Source organism: Heterocephalus glaber, unplaced genomic scaffold (genome assembly GCF_053883595.1).
Source record: "Heterocephalus glaber isolate CG9 unplaced genomic scaffold, H.glaber_assembly_v1.0 deba00001606, whole genome shotgun sequence".
NCBI lineage: Eukaryota > Metazoa > Chordata > Mammalia > Rodentia > Bathyergidae > Heterocephalus > Heterocephalus glaber.
Window position 1 is genome coordinate 23122591 of NW_028258377.1, and position 17212 is coordinate 23139802.

The following is a 17212-nucleotide window of genomic DNA, read 5'->3' on the forward strand; positions in this document are numbered from 1 at the left end:
TCCCCCTTGGAATATATATTACAAGATCCTTAGAAAAATACTATTTCAACTCGAATGTAATTCAAGATTAACATAAATATAAGGCAGAAGCCTCGGACTTTTGGGCAATTAAAGGTGAAACATGACTAAGTCAGACTTAAACTTCGGACAATTGTCTGGGCCAGTGTGCTCTCAAAATTCTACTGGAAATTGAATTTCTGCAGTAACTCCAATACAAATATCATAGACAGGCACATGTATTTCTGTGGAGGACAAATTTCACTTCTATAATATTTCAGTTTGAAAACAGAAACAAATTTGTTTTCTGTGGGGTAGTGGTACATAACACTATGATAATCTAATTACCTATGGAACTAAATTTTTCTCCCTCTCATGTGCTTGAGATGATTGAGTTAAAGTCTTATCACTGCAGAATAAACAAGAGAGGAACATCACCACAGTCTCTCATTTGGCACGGGTAGGAGTATTCAAATCTCTTCTGGTCTTACTCATTTATCTTGGAGGGTATTTGCAAAGGGCTTCTTCAGATACAGTGGCAAAATTCCTGCAGAAGGAGAAAAGATTCCTAGCTCTAGGTTTGTACCTACTACAGGAGCTGTGGTGGTGTCAGACATTTTGTTAGATGTCAGCACATTCACAAGTCTCCTGCTTTATATATCATTACATACATGTGTGTGCATGTGATTTTACATAGATATGTAAACATATGAGTGCAAATGTATATATGTGCACACACACAACACATATTCAGTATCTTATGTATATCACTATGTGTATACATACTCAAACTGTCTCATATAAAACTATAAAGTATTGGGGCTGGGGGTTTAGCTCACTGGTTCCACTGCCTGCCTCGCAAGTGCAAGGTTCTGAATTCGATCTCTGGTACCAAAAAAAAATAAATAAATAAATAAATTAAAATACTATAAAGTATTAAAAAAGATTATTTTAATAGGGTCTTATGTAATAATTTGCAAATAGTAATTATTCAAAGTATATCCTTAGTAAAATTTGTTCAAACAATTTTGTCTTTTTATACAGAAAGACATTCCTAAAATAATAATCCTCATTCCTTTTTTTCCATGTAACTGGCAGATTTACCAATGAACTGATATACATATTTGTAAGATATTTAAATTGTCTAATTTCCACTTATTGGATAAATGTCTATGGGGAAACCCTGCCAGTGTTTTATATACTATCAAATAGTTTGAACACATGTTAAATGCAAGCAGCACTGCGCTAGCTCACAACTGGGCAATGTAATCAGTTTTCTATTATTGGAACAGCAAATCAATTTTTTTTGCCTGTCCTTTAATCATTAAATATAAAGTTCTTTTGTTAAGAAAAATCTTCAACTGGTTAACTGGTTTCATTTTCATTTAAATACAGAAAATTTTGTATAAAATGATTCCAAAGTCACTTTAACAAGAGCTAAGTACTGACCATCTGCATGGAAGATTTAATCTCTAAACTCTCCTCAGATCCTCCCTTGCCAAGAGGTTTTGAGTAATTTAAAATTATTTTCCAACAAAAATCACTGAAACTTGATTTATGAAAATATTCTGAAACTCTTTCACATGAACTAGACTCCACAAAAAAGATATATTTTTTGTCAACTTTTTTGTCAGATCAACACTGTGAAAACTGAAACAGCCTCATCTGATGTGCATGTTAACATATATTTATTGAATATGTACATTTTAGCTCTTTACATGAATGCAATGCAGAAAAATATGTATAATTCTTTTCTCATGACGTTGTACCACAAATAGCAAAGAGTAATTCAACTTTGTAATGAAATAATTCAATAACCGCATAAAAGCCAGTAAGTTTAGAAGAGAGTCGGTCCAACTTTTGTGCATCTCAGAATCATTTGCTATGCTTTGAGAAATACAGATGCCCCGGCCTCTCCTCCAGGGTTCCTGATCATGTATATAAGGGACTAATTCTGCTTATACATATTTTTAGCAAACCAGCTAAGTAGACCTTATCTGCAATAAAGTTCAGGAACTACTGGTTCAAAATGCAAGTCTTGATGTTGTTTCTTTCCTTTGCTCCTCCTTCTTTGATGATCAGAAATAAGAAGGGTAATATATTCTATAAACATTAACTTTTATATATGAATTAATGGACCAACCTAGAGAGTGACAAAATATTTGAGCATAAGTCTATTTTTGGTACCGTACTTGGTTTTGAGATTATAATTCTCCCACTGAAGCTCAATATTTTTATTAACACTAATTATCCTTATTTTAACTTTTAGAAGGTGTATTGATAAAGTTTTAAAAAAGAATTTATTAACTCATCAGCTCTGGAAGTAACAAGATAGAGATGTGATTTTCAAGTATGTTTCAATTAAAACACTGACATGACTCTGAATGCTGTACACCTCCACGTATCAACTTTCTGTTCAGAATGGCCTCTCAGAATCATCAGCAAGGAGGAACTTGTTGCACAGATCATAGTCTTTATTTATAAATTAGAGTCTTAAACCACAACATGCAGAAAAATGTATTTCTTTCGCCTCCAAATTGACTAAAATGTTTGTACTTTCCCCTGGTAAGGCCACCTTAATGAACTGTCCATTGCTGAACTAAAGTCTGAGTAAAGGATGTGCAACTTTATTGATCACCTTTTTCATTTAAAGCCTACCTGGAAGCAGAGTTAGGGCCAAACAGACTCTAAATTCATACTGAATAGAGCAGTAGGGCAGCAGATTGGGAGGAGACAACTCCAGTGTCAAATATGAAAGAAAATGGGATGAGATAAATTTCAATCATTTTCCTAGCTAGAATATAGTGTTAACACTAGCTCTTGGTAAGATGTTTCTTTTCTTCTTCAAATGGTACGACTCAAGAAGAAAATTACCACTAATTTTGGAAAACCAAGTATGATGTTCCAATTCTTCTGCATCTGGGCCATTCCATTTCATAAAGCAGCAGGGCAGTGGGTAGTAAGTGCTATTACATTTACTTATAGGGCACATACAGGATCATAGTCGATTTGTCCTATAACCCAGAGTGCAAGTAACAATGTTATTAGTTTTGTTAAGGTGAGCATGAGGTGCATAGAAAAGCAGTTAGTTAAACATGGGCTGCATATTAACAGGGGATGTGATGCCAAGTTAAAGGAAATGACAGCAAGACCTAAGCTGGGGGTGGTTTAATGACAAACCACACGGGTGAATCATTTTAAGTTTAAGAGCAACGTGTCAGAAACAATCAATGAATTTCAGCTCATTGCTATTGGCTTCTGCCAGATAAAGAAAAATTAGAAGTCTCTGGAGTGTTTTAGGTGGGAACACATAGGCAAGGCCATGGCTCAACTTAGGGGCCGTTGGTACTATCATACAGAACTGTAATACACTGCACAGAGGATGGGGAAAATACATTACCTAAGTTTAACTCAACAAAAAGAACAACCAGAAAATCCAAAAGGAAAAGATTCTAGGTGTGGCTCACTCCAGTGTTTTACATAAAGTGGAAACTCCTCTAAGCATGGTGGCTATGTACTTGGGTTCTGGAGTTTGTTCTGTCATGAAATCTTATGTCTATGATAGGAGGAGTAAGAGAATTTAGCCCTGCGCATTGCTATGAGATACAAATGAGGTAATGCTCATTTCATGCCATGTCATCAGCTTAAATATAGAGAAACTATTTTAAAATGACATTATTGTTGTTACTCCTGCTTAATGGCTGATGAATCGCCTATACTACTAAAAGTAATAAGATGAGGCATATGGTAATCACCTTCATTTCTCTAATGAATACAAAAGAGTCAAATCATCACATGAAGCCCCATAGTCATTATTACCTGTCAGTTACAAATACTGCACACTTTAACAAAATAGTATAAACCACGTGCTTAAAAAGGTGGGCCTCAAATGCTGCTTGTTTACCTCCAACCACACCTCTCCATCTCAATCAAGTATTAAAAATTCCTTTGAGTCTGATCCCTTCGGATTCTGGTGGCGTTTCTTGCAGAGATGAAAACACAAACCCCCAATACTCAGATAGGTACAGTCCGTGAATGAATGATCCCTACTTACCCTGTATTAATTGGAGAATCTGTGCCCAACTAAAGCGGGACAGTTTCTCACGAGCCCTGTCCTCAGTCACCATTTTGATAACCTGGCTCAATTGCTAGATCTTCCATTTTTTGAAGACAAGCTAGAAACCAATTTTTGAAATGTAGAATATACTCACTGAGACATTTAGAAAGAAAATAGATGTATAAATCAAGTAATATGTGCAAGCCAGAGGCGGTTTGCAGGTTCCATTTTTCTCCATCTGTTCTCTATGAACACACAATAGTAAAATTAAGATCTGTTTTATCAGGGTTCTTCTGCGTGCCACAGAACCTCATTGTTCCTGCTGTGGCTTGTTGCATTTCCGATCCCAAAGCTCAAACTCTTCCTTTTGATTTGTAAATTTTCAGCTCCTAGGATGGTTGCATCTTTCAGTCACTTTCCAATTTAGGACTACTGACTGTTGGTCAAGAATAGCACTGACAAACAAGGCTAGTATTTCAAGGTGGCTGGATATATAAAGCTAGGGAGAGGTAGAGACTGTGACGGTATGGTAACTGTGTATATATCTCAAAATTCATCCCTCAAGCCAGAGCTCCCTGAATTTGCCAGATTAATTTGTACAAAAGGGATCTGTCCTCAGCAAACTTAACTTCATGTCATTCTAAGAAGTAGCGACTACTTCGGTTCAGCAACTACTCACATGGCATCTGCAAAACCTTCCAAATTTAAAGAGAAGCCAGAAATGTGCATTTTGTGCTGTACCTCCTAATTTAACAGTATTTGTTATTTAAATGTTACTACTTAAACCAAAAAACAAATGCATAGGCTCACCACCACCCAATCGTATATGCCAATGTCTTCTTGCCTCTAATTTGCAGCCTTCACACTTGACTATTTTATACTTTGTATTTTTCTCCCAGCATGTGTTTCTGACTGATTGTTCTTTTTGTCCCTTTTTTTAGATGTACTAATTTAACTCTAGTACATATAAGTGGGATTATTACTTATCCTGTCTTTTAAATCTTATCTTTGCAGACTGGCTTCACTCCCACATTGTCCCAGTTCAACATGGAGCATCCATTTCTGGGCCCCAGTTCATAGCAAGTCTTAACCTTGCAAATTCTACATGAGACACCTTCAGTCTCACCTTTGTAGTCCCATCCCAACACCTCATTGCCAAAGATGGGTGCTTTGAAAAGAAAAAATCCTTTACAACTGGTGTTTCTATTCTCTGGCAGAAAGTTACCTCTGTCAAATTTACTAAATATAAGACTATTGGCAAACATAAAATAATTACAATCCTATATCAGTAAACACATAACTGGTGCAAAATTTCATAAATAAATATGGCCCTCATAAAGCTACTGAAAATCTCAAAGCTGAGTATAAAATGTACCAGCAATGGAAAATATAAGATTAGTGAAATTTTCATAATTGCACTATTTTGTTAGGAAATTAAGGAATTTTCAAAGTGAATCACTCTAAATGTTATATTTAATACATGCATACTCTTAAAAAAAAAAAAAACCACGCTCAGCAAATGAATAAATGCATCAGTGAAAGCAATACATCTTCCAGAGTTAAAATTGTGCATATATGATGCACAGTGATTTTACTTGTATGTACATATTTAATAGGTATATAATCTTCTAGTTTGAATGAGAGTCATCATATATGCAGGCTCTAAGAATTGGCAAAGAAGATAAACATTAAATTGAGTTTAAATGTTCTTCAAAATTGATTATAGCAAATTACCCAAACTAAAGCTATATTTAGAAGTAAACCTAGGAAATCTTGTTTTGGCAGACGATCTAGGTCTCCTGACTAAAGATGTAAAGGGCTAAGAGTGCTTCTGAGACAAGCGGCAATACTATGCTGACACTCTTGATTCAGAATAACAGTGAAAACTATACACCAATAAATTTTGCATCTTGATCCAAGAGGTCAGTTTCAAGTAAGTTCTATTTCTCATAATTCAGCACCTCAGACATATTCTTATGACTGTTTATATGATCATAATTGGACATGATGAAATCTTTCTTTTGGTTAGTACAGGTTTAAGTACTGTATCTTAAATTCAAGAGTTCCTTCTCTTTATAAACCTCTTATATTCCCTCACCATTCCTCCACGTTATGCATCTTCACAGAATATATAAATATTTCTACAAGAGTCAAATTGTTTTGTATGCTGCATTAGGTTAGGTGTTCAAATAGTATTCAGTATACAGTCAGCATTCTTTGCAATTCAAACGTATGTAGAGTTGACTTTATTTCTTTATGCCAGTGTTTCAGTTCCTTTAAAATTGTTAACAGGCAGTATTCTAGATTCTGTGAATGATAATGAAAATAAATAGTAACAGGATTCAAGTAGTCATGGCCTGGCAGGACAATGTATATGAAATCAATCATAAGTTAATTAGACAATAAACACTACTTTCTTCTCTACCAATAGCAAAATTACAGCAAAAACTAAGAGTTGTTACTGATTACTATGTGAAATTATCCTGTTTGTTTTTCTATGATGTGATCACTATAATACTTATCTGATCACTTCAAGTTATTTAGGAAACAGGAAACTGAGAATCAGCAATTGAGAACATTATTTATTAGTAAGTATGAGATCAGTGATTTAAACCCAAGAAGGCTGAGTCTAAGTCCTTGGTACCTGTTTGCTATGAAGCTTGGACAGTGGACTGATGAAATATACCTGAGAAAATTAGGACAATTTCAAAGAAAAGACATTTTTTTTTTCTTTTTTGACAACATATAGTAAGTACATATTATGGGCCAGGCCCATTATGGGCCATTATGTGCTATGCTAGATAAGAGAAGCATACATACAAAAAAGACATAGCGTCTTGCCTTAAAGAGTTCACAAATTAATATGGAAAAGGACCTCATTTAAAAAAAGAAATGATTGGTAGGGAGATAAGGACAGTAATAGAGACATATGGAGTGGGGGCCACAGGGGGTCAGACACCTGCTCAGATGGGTGAGGGATGGCTTCACAAGGAAAAGACAAGTCCTACTGAGACCTAAAGAATTAGGAGTAACTGCCAGATGGCCAGAGCGAAGTTCATTTGTGGCTCAGCATGTGGAAAAGCATAGAAGTTTAAAATGTCATTGTGTATATGGGTGAGGCTGGGGCTTTAGTGAAAGTGGGTAGGGCTGCTTGGGCTGAGTCAAGCAGAGCAAAATGTTATCCTTTATTTTCCTTTCCGGGAAGGACCATTAGATTTTACCCTCTGTGCCATGTAGAACTAGGGAAAAGCTACTTGGTATTGGTATTGGGACAAAATCATTCAGGTAGGTGATTTTACAATAGAGCAGTCAGATTTTTCTGAAGTTTATGGTGGAAGAAGACATTTCAGAACACGCAGCAAGAAATCAAATCAGAATGGCACTATATGCTGCGGCTAAGAAAAAACATGAGTAACAAAATTTGACAAACGCAGGAGATTTTAAAAGTTGATAAAAGTAAAATTTTAGGTGATCTTCAGTTCTATCCACAGGAACTTTTGTTCTTCAAGAGATAGTCGGAAGGATAACATAATTATATCTGGATTTTTGAAAGATACACATAGTGAAAATCAAGAGGAGTAATTGTTGGCAAACAGCCTAAGGATCCATTTTGTGATAGCTCCAGTGTGAAGGAAAAGAACAATATATGAAGGAGCAATAAAATGGAAAGAGGACAGTGAATCTGAAACAATTCCATGTAGAAATGGTACGATTTTGCACAGAAAGGGATGTACGTGGTGAGGGATAGGTAGAGATGCACACTATTTTAAAGAGTGATTGTGTGCTCATGTATGTGTGTTTTGTGTTGCTGTGTGGCCCTGGGGACTGAATACAGGGCTTTTACACTGAGCTACATTCTCAGCCTCTTTTTTTTTGGTTGCTATTATTTTATTTGAGATTGAGTCTAGCTAAATCACTAAATTTCCCAAGCCAGGCTCCAGCTATGTGTTCAACTATGAATTATTTTGTAACATTTGTTAAGTGTAGATGATCTCTTTTCTCAAACAACTTATATGTTTAAATTCAAGGCGGATCACATTGTTGATTGACAGGACCTAAAGCTAGTTGACAAAGGGGAATGGCCACAGAAGAGTGGAACATTCACAGCAATAGGCAAGATGCAGACAGGATGACATGCCAGATTTCTGGCATCGATAATGAGGGATATGCGAAACAGATAAATAAGCATTCAGGTGTTTTACTTTAGATCGAGGGGTACTGCAATCTCATAAAAGTCTTCTCAACTACTTGGGTAAAATATAAATCCCAGAGCAAAGAATGAAGACAAAGATAGAAATGGAGGGAGAAGACAGGTGAGGTAGTAGGCAGTGCTATCATCACAAAGAGGAAAACGAAACCAGGCTACTGATCAGAAGGGGAAGTCAGTAACCCTGTTACTTTGGTAGTGATAAACTCTGGCTTGTGGCTCATTATGTCTGCTAAAGTTTGGGCAAAATCCTGGAGTCTAAAGAGAGCTAAACCTGTAGGTGTAACTCGCACCTCTACATAGGGCCAGAGACAGGAGGAATTATAAGGCATTGAAGAAGTAAAAGTTTTTCAAGGAAAGAAAGAGACTCACTGTTTGCTGAACTTCTGTTTCTGTGATAGGAACTGTGGTATAGCAACAATACTGAGACATCAATGTTATTATTCCTATCTTACGCTATTGAGGGGAAACTAATATTCCTAGTAATAACTTAGGTCAACTCACAGAGCTAATTGATGGATAAGTTGTGACTGGTCATCCTGTGCTTTTCCCTGGAGTATATAAGGGCCACTTTAAAATGCTTCAGAGAGAGAGAGATAAAGAGATACAGAAAATCCCTAACAAATAATACTCTTCAATCAAAGAAGTGTTTCTCAGCTGTTTCTCAGCCTGAAGAGATATTAAAGAAATATTCTCTCCCCTAAAGATAAAAGCAGGAATATATTGTTCTATCTTCCCCTCTTCCCTGGAAAACTTAACTCCTTGACCCCCTGCCCTCTTTGTAAAGGAGACTTTTCTTTCTCTGTGGACTAGAGTCCACCTAATGACTGATTTCATCTTCTCTTCGCCTGCAACTGGAGCAGCAACTGAACAACATACTTGGACTTTTTCAGAACTAGTGGGAGAGCCTTCCAGATCTGCAAAAACCATATGTGTAACCAAATCCATAAATCACTTAGAATCATTATTTCAGGAACAGACATTCCTTTGTCACCTCTCTAGGAGAGCTCCAACCTCTGCAATTCTTTTGAGACCTTCCTTCTGCAAGTCTGAGCAAGATGGCCCAAGGGGTAGCACAACCAAAGTGATGGGAGGTGAGACCCTGACCATCTGCTGAAGAGGCCACAAGCTGGGATGTATCTCTGATGATTTCATAATATTTATGCTACAGGAAGATCCTTGCCCTTCCCACAAATAAATTAGTTTTTGTAGAGGGAAAAATTAACTCATTTTTTTACTAACTCATAAAAGATGTTAAAATTGGTCAAACACTAAGATTGGCACTAATTGCAGCAGCCAGGCCTCACACATTCACTCAAGAAAAAGATTATCATTTATTTCATTAATTTAGACTTCATAGAAAATTTATAAATATTTTCTAATTCATAGGGAATCTGAATAACATACTGAGAATTGATGTTTTTCTTGTATTCCTAACATATTTTTAGAAATTGTGGTTTCCTGTGCCTGAGTTGAATGCAGCATGCTTTATTAAACACTAGTGCAGCTTTTTGATAAACTAGAAACTGTCTTATGTAGAAGATGGGCTTTATTTTTTTAAAGACACAGACTTATTTGTATTTGGTTGTGAAGGAAATTCTAAGTCATCAAGAGTCACAATGCTGAGGCCAGGCTGAGGTGCTTAAGTTTGCTTGCATCATGAAATTTTAGATGGCTTTTTTTGCAGGGTGGTCTTTTCTTTTCCACATCAAAAAGGATTCATAGCATCCAGTGTACTACTTTATCCCCAAAAACTCTGAATACAAAACAGAATTTGGAATACAAAACAAATACAAAGAATACAAAACATTTTTGGAGTAGATTAAAAAAACAGTGTATGGTAAGAATGACATCACATAATCAATATTTTAATTTTTAATAAGCAGTATTTTCAAATATAACCAATCCAACCACGCTACAAAGGGGTGTTCAGAATATACAAAGGGAAATAACTATTCTGAGTGCTGAAGTGGTTTAGGAAAGGCTAGAGCTGAGGAAGATCTCCTTAAAATTTGAGTTGGGATTTTTCCTCGCATATACATGCCACATACAGCAAGTAAGAAAAGAAAGCAGATGTTCACACACTTTAAATAAAGGACATAAGTGAAAATCAGTAGGAAACAAAACCACCACAGGATATTTTCCCTACATTTCATCCTGAACTCTAAATCCCCTGAAACGTAGACGATGTTCTTAATTTTTGACACCTGAAAAAAATTAAAGATTTTCCTATTAGAGCTTAATTGAAAGGAAGGAGAAAGAACCACATAGGAAGTTGTCTAAAATTTCTGGACATGATGCAGGGTTATTTGAAATATAGAAATGACAACTGAGTTTTTGGGAGTCCTGGACCCTCAACTCATACCAATGTGAACAGATAGTTTTAACCCATAACCCTGGAACAGAGGAGCAAAGATAAATATGGAGAAAAAAATAAGAACCATACAAGCCAGATATGTATGCATGGGATGCGTTTCTCAGTTGAAATACAACAATGAAACTAATCAAGCCTTAGGAATATGCAGGTTTTGTTCCTTCCCAGAAAGTGGACATCTTGGTTGTGGTGACGTTTGTTCATTTCAAACACTTTGATGAGATCCTGTTCATTTCCTGCTTGCTGGAGGTTGGGAAGACTGGACATTGAAGGTCGAATATCTTTCCAGTGCAGTATGATGACTTGCAGTCCAGGAATTCTGGAACTCAGTCCTGGCCCTACTTCTTTCTAAGCCTCTGACCTTAGGCAACTCATGTGACTTTTCTACACTTATGTGCTGTCATCTGTAAAACGAGAAAAATAATCTTCTCACAAGATTTACAAGTTAATTTTAGGGCAGTGCTTGAGATCTAGTAAGAGCTCAATAAATGACAGAAGGAAGGTAGTCAGAATAGTGTAATCATATGGGTCGTTGAAACAGTGGATTGTTAAGCTGGATTTAGGAAAATGACTAAGGCATGAGAATTGACTTCAGTCTCTGCAGAACTTTTATGGATTGTATGTTAAGTTCAGTGTGATGCTTTTCTAAGGAAGAACAGACTCTTTAAAAGGTTTCTGAGGAAAACAAAGCTATAGAGTGATACTGTCTGCTTTATCCCAAGTTTCATCATTTCTTCTGGTCTTTCTGGGTGTTTCCCCAGGTACTGATCTCAACTCCATTTTTGCTCTGGCTTAGAATTCATTATGAGGCAATCACATGGATCAAGCATATCACCCTTCAGGTTCCATCATGATTTTGTGGTTCTCAATAATTCTGAGTTTAATCCCACCCAATTTTAGACAACAACCCAGAGTAGATGCTGCTGTGGCCTTTAGGCTACACTTGATCTGAACATCCATTTTCTTTGGCTGTACAATTACTTTTAAACAAAGAACTGATTCCCATAAAATTTTTACTTTTTCTTGGAAAAGAAAACTGAAAGGTCTGACCTCAAAATCCCTAAGTATAATAATTGGATGAACCTGAACAGGGGTACAGAAGACACCAGTGACCAGAGTTTATTGCTTCCCTCTTCCTAAGAGAACTAGGTATGTTCAGATACTTGGCTTCAGATGGCCTTTTTGACTCTAGAAAAAGCGACTTTCTTGGTTTCTGAATTTTCCTTTGTGCCAGAAATGTGTTCCTCCAAAGACATTCTAGGGCTTCTGGAAAAGGGCCCTCTTTCCACATTTTCTGAGAAATCTCATAAATATCTGTTCTTAAAACATAAAAAAATATAAAAACTTTGCACAGTAGTGAGGATATATGAAGGCAATATTATAAAAGCCATCCTTTTCTTCTGGATACTATTAGTCACAACTACGAGGCCTGAACTTTTGTAGTTACCTTGTCACCATATCGAAGACAAAACCCTATAGAATGGAGAACAGAGCCAGGAAAATTTTGGGGAAACAAGAAAACAGAGAAAATCAATTCAGAATCTGACATTATCTCTAGACTTAATTACTATTATGTGAGCTGTGAGTTCTTCCACTCCAGTCATTTGGTTAGTCATTTAACTTGGAGGGGGCCAACATAAGTATATCTGCACAGCATCTTCTCTTCATACATGTGCCGCCTCAGCTTCATTCCTCTTAATACTTGAGTTTGTGTCTCCTTCTACAGACACAGACCAAAACTACTCTGGACCAGAAAAATATCAGGGCTTGTATGTTTCAGCAGTCAGAATGAACTATGGTAATAGTGACTTACCCTTCTTTTAACGAAGGGAATGGCAGAGGGGACTCCCTTAGGAAATACCTCCTACTTTCCTATTCATGGATAAAATTTCTTCCCAGGGGATAACATAAAATAATACTTCAGTGAGAGGCTCTATGATCAAACTGCTTAAGTTTAAATTCTGGTCTTCCAGATTGTCATCTGCTTAACTTTCAGTGAATGCCAACTTTTTAAAGACCTAATATTCTTATATGAGAAACTGGGATGATAATTGTATCATACTTCTTGGGGATCTCTGCTCAGCATTTTAAAAGTTAACCTTTTATGCAAACAAAATATTGCCTTTATATATCCTCACTACTGTGTGAAGGTTTTATATTTTTTATGTTTTAAGAACAGATATTTATGAGATTTCTCAGCAATGTATCAGAATATATGTTTAAGAATTTTATTTGAGGATACCTTGGAGAATTTCTGTACATATTTTCCAAACTTATAGAAAAGTCTCCATTTAGATTTTAATTTCCTAGAAAACAACTTCTCAAAAAAGAAAAGGATAAAGAATGCATTATTTGGTATGTTGATTCAAGTAATCAAAAAGAATATTATTCTACCCAAAAGGCAGGAAATAAATTGGAAGTCACCACTAATCCACTGAACTTTGTTGCTGGAATCATTCAGTGGCTTAGCTCAGGGATTTTTGCATACTTTTACTCAACAAAACCTTTTCAGTCATTAAATTAATGTACACACATTGAACAGAATATAAATTAAACTTTTTTGATTCTGCTACATTTGTTCTCAAGGTTTTAACTAAAAAGAGGTGTGGCTTGAATCAGAAGAACTAATTTCATTTCACATCTTTTGCTTATATTTATTGGGGATATTCATTTTGTCAGACTCAGTGTAGAATAAAGTGAAAGTCAAAGTTCTAGGAATGCTAATTTAAGCTCCAGTTCTGATATAATATAAATAATTTCCCTGGCTCTTCAAAGGCTTCCATGTTAAAATAAACATATAATAATAACTTCTTTTTCTATTTTTATTGTGGTAAAATACTTATAAGATAATATTTACTGGTATAACTGTTTTTGAGTGTTTAGTTCACTGGCTTCAAGCACATTTGTACCAATGCACAATCACCACCATTGTTCTAAAGAATTCCTCTCATCCCACAAAAATGAACTTTATAGGTATTAAGCAATAACTCCCTAATCCTTGCTGCCCACAGGCCAGAGCTTTTAATTTTCTGTTTGGAAGTCTTGGACTATTATAAGTGCCTCATTCAAGTGAAATCATACAGGAACTATCTTTTCGTGATTTATTTCATATAGCATAATGTCTTCAATGTTCATTCATATTGTAGCAACTGTCAGAATTTCCCTCCTTTTGAGACTGAAAAATATTCCACCAAAGGCATACAATACTTGTGGTTTAATCAATTATCTATTAGTAGCATGTGTGTTGCTTTCATGTTTTATTTATGATTTATAATAATATTAGCACATTTGGGGAAAATAACCCAAGACTTTGCTTTTAATTCTTCTGAATATATGTTCAGAAGCAAAAATTCTGTATCACAGTACTCCATTGTGTACTGTATACATTCAACTGTTGATGGACATATAACTAGCTCCAAAATTCAATTATCATGAGTTGAGCTGCTATAAACATGGGTATAGATGTATCATTGTATCATGTATCAGAATAACGTCTTTATGTCTTTAATACTTTTAGGGAGATATTTAGAAGGGAAATAGGTAGATTGAGTAATTTATATTTTTAGTTTTTTGAGGAGTCTCCATACCGATTTCCCCTTTCTCCCTGCAGGGTTGCCACAATTTATTATGTAATTCCTTGATGATAGCTAATTCTTTCTGGAGTCAGATGGAATCTGTGATTTTTAATTGGCATTTCTCTAATGGCCAGAGATTTTGAATATTTTTCATATTTTTATTAACCATTTGTACTTCTTCTGAGAAGTGTTTATTCTAGTTGCCCATTTTTTGATTGAGCATTTTGGGGGTTCTAAATTTTTTGAGTTCTTTATATATTGTACTTACAGGTCTTCTGAGGAATACCTAGTAAAATTTTTTTCCATTGTGTAAGGTGTCTCTTACCTCTATTGGCTATTTCTTTAGCTTTGAAAAAGCTTTCCAAGTTGATATAATCCCAATTCCGGATTCATGATATTTCTTGTGCAACTGGCATTCTGATCAGGAAGTCCTTGCCTATGTCTCTTTCTTCAGAGGTTTTATCTATTTTTATCTTCCAACCAACTAATTGCTTGTTTCAATATTTATATACTCGATGCATTTTGATTTTTGTTTTTCATTGAATTCTTCTTTATCTTCTATACATATTCCTTTTATTTTTTTCTCTGGTTTGATTTCTCTGGCAAATATTGTGAGTACTATATTGAATAAGAGTGGTAACAGTGGATATTCCACTTTGTTCCTGAATTTAAAGGGAAAATTTTATGCTTTTCCCTATTTAATATGATTTTGATATTAGGATATTCATAAAGAACTTTCATCAGATTGAGATAATGTTCTACTATACGTATTTTCTTCAGAGTGTGTCAGATCAAATGGTCTATCATATTCTTCAAGTCCTCTGATTCCTTATTTTCTGTCGTCGCTTTTCACAATATGGACAGTAGGGCAGTAAAGTCTCCTACTGTTAACAACAGAACTCTATTTCATTCATTATTTGTCATTTATTTTGTCATTCATCATTTGCTTCATTTATTTTGATGAACTCTTACTAGATGTGGGAATTTTTACAATTGTTTTATGTTGTCGGTGCATTAAAATATTATATACAATATCTATATATGATATACTTTGTCTCATAAACTTTTTGATTTAAAATCGATTTTTTATGGTATCAGTATAGCCACTCCTGATTGCTTTTGGTTACTATTTGAGTACAATAGTACTTTCCATCATTTCAACTTTTACCCTATTTTTTTACATGGATCTGAAGGTTCTCATAAATAGCATATAGTTAGATCAGTTTTTGAAACCAATTCTATCAGAATCTGTTTTTATATTAGAAAATTTAATCCATTTGAATACAAAATAATTGCTGAAAAGGAAGGAGCCACTCCTGTTATTTTGCTACCTTTTTTTTTTTTTCTTTTTTTGTTCCTCGTTTCCTGTATTACTGTCTTCTTTTGTATATGGGTGATGTTCTTTGTAGTGAAATATTTAAATTTTCTCTCATTTGCTTTTGTATATATTCTTTAGCTACTGTCATTATGATTACCATGGAGATTTTTCTCAACATCTGAAAGTTATAACACCCTCATTTGAATTTATATGAGCTTAGCTTAAACAACATATTAAAAACTCTTGTCCTTTAATACCTGTCCCCGGCCCTTTCAGTCGATATAATAAAACCCTTAGAATTGTGTCTAAAATTATAAACTAAGATTTTTTTTTAAAGCACTGGTCTCTAAAATTATATAGATATCAGACATGGAGTTATCAATCAAAAAGCATAGTAATATTTAGTTTTAGTGTGATATTTTAAAAAATATTTTAGTTTCTTAAATCATGTAGAAAACAGTGGCGTTACAAACCATTGCTACAATAACACTTTTATAATTGTGTATCTATTTTGTTACTGAAATCATTATGTTTTTCCTACAGCTTTCAGTTAAACTTTGTTTCTTTCCTTTCAAGCTTCAGAACTACTTTTAGCATTTCTTGTAGGGCAGGAGAGAGGCAAAAATGTCTCCCAGCACTTGTTTATCCAGGAATGTCACAATGTATTTCTCACTTTTAATGAGTCTTTTGTTATGGGACATGGGATATTTATCGACAATCTTTCTTTTTTGTAAGTGATGAGAACTCTATTGGTAATATTACTGAGAATCCTTGATAGGTCAGAAGCTGCTCTCTTATTAATGTTTTAAAAAATCTCTCTTTGTGTTGTATTCCCCAGTTTGATTATCATGTAAATTAAGTTCATTCTTCTTGGAACATTTAGCTTCTTGGATGTTTATATCCATATTTTTCATCAAATAAGGGAAATTACAGTCAATATTTCTTCATATGGTCTCTCTATCCCTTTGTTTTCACCTACTGGAGATTCTATAATGTGTACATTGATCATGTGGTAGCATCTACTGGTCCCTTAGACTCTGTTTATTTTTGTTTAAACTTCTCCTTCCTGCGCCTCTGACTTGCTAATTTCCATTATCCTGAGTTTTTCCTTCTGCCTGCCCAAATCTATAAAATTACCTTAGTAAAGTTTTTCATTTTAGGTAACATACTTTTCAGCTCCAGAATTGCTATATTTCTTTTTAGGTTTTTTTTATCTCTTTGTTAATAGCTCCATTAATAGTTCTAATAGTTTATTCATACACTATTTACTTGCTCTTCTTCGTGTTTTACTTTAGTTCTTCAAGCAACATTAAGAAACTAGTTTTCAAGTCATTGTCTGGTAGACCCATAAAGTTTTCTTCAGGAAGAAGTTTTTTTTGCTGTTATTGTTTTGTTTTTTTCATTCATTTGTCTTTCAATGTCCCAAACATTTCCATATCTTTTTATGTCTTGTGATATATTTCTCATGACATTTTTAGCGTAAATTGAGTATTGGTTTCTAATAATGTGGTAACTCCAGAAACTAGATTCTTTCCTTTCACCTCCCTAAGTTTCCTGTCCTTTAGTTTTATTTATTTCTTCTTATTGTTTTCACTGTATCTGTACTGAAGATCAGTTTTAGGTGTAAAACTAAGATCTTCTCAGGTACTTTCTGAGCTGTGGTATCTCCTACACATGCACAGTG

General features: G+C 34.8%; 1 long non-coding RNA gene across 6 annotated transcripts in view; it reads right to left on the minus strand.

Moving 5' to 3' along the window:
• The window catches only part of LOC110344792 (uncharacterized), a 630580-nt gene that overhangs the window by 571257 nt on the left and 42111 nt on the right, over positions 1-17212 (minus strand). Inside the window, exon 3 of one of the 6 annotated variants that reach the window (XR_002387598.2) lies at positions 10122-11039. The exons of the other annotated variants lie outside the window; for them this stretch is intronic. This is a non-coding gene — a long non-coding RNA (uncharacterized LOC110344792). Of the gene's footprint in view, positions 1-10121; positions 11040-17212 lie in introns of those variants that run through there. 6 annotated transcript variants of the gene reach the window in all.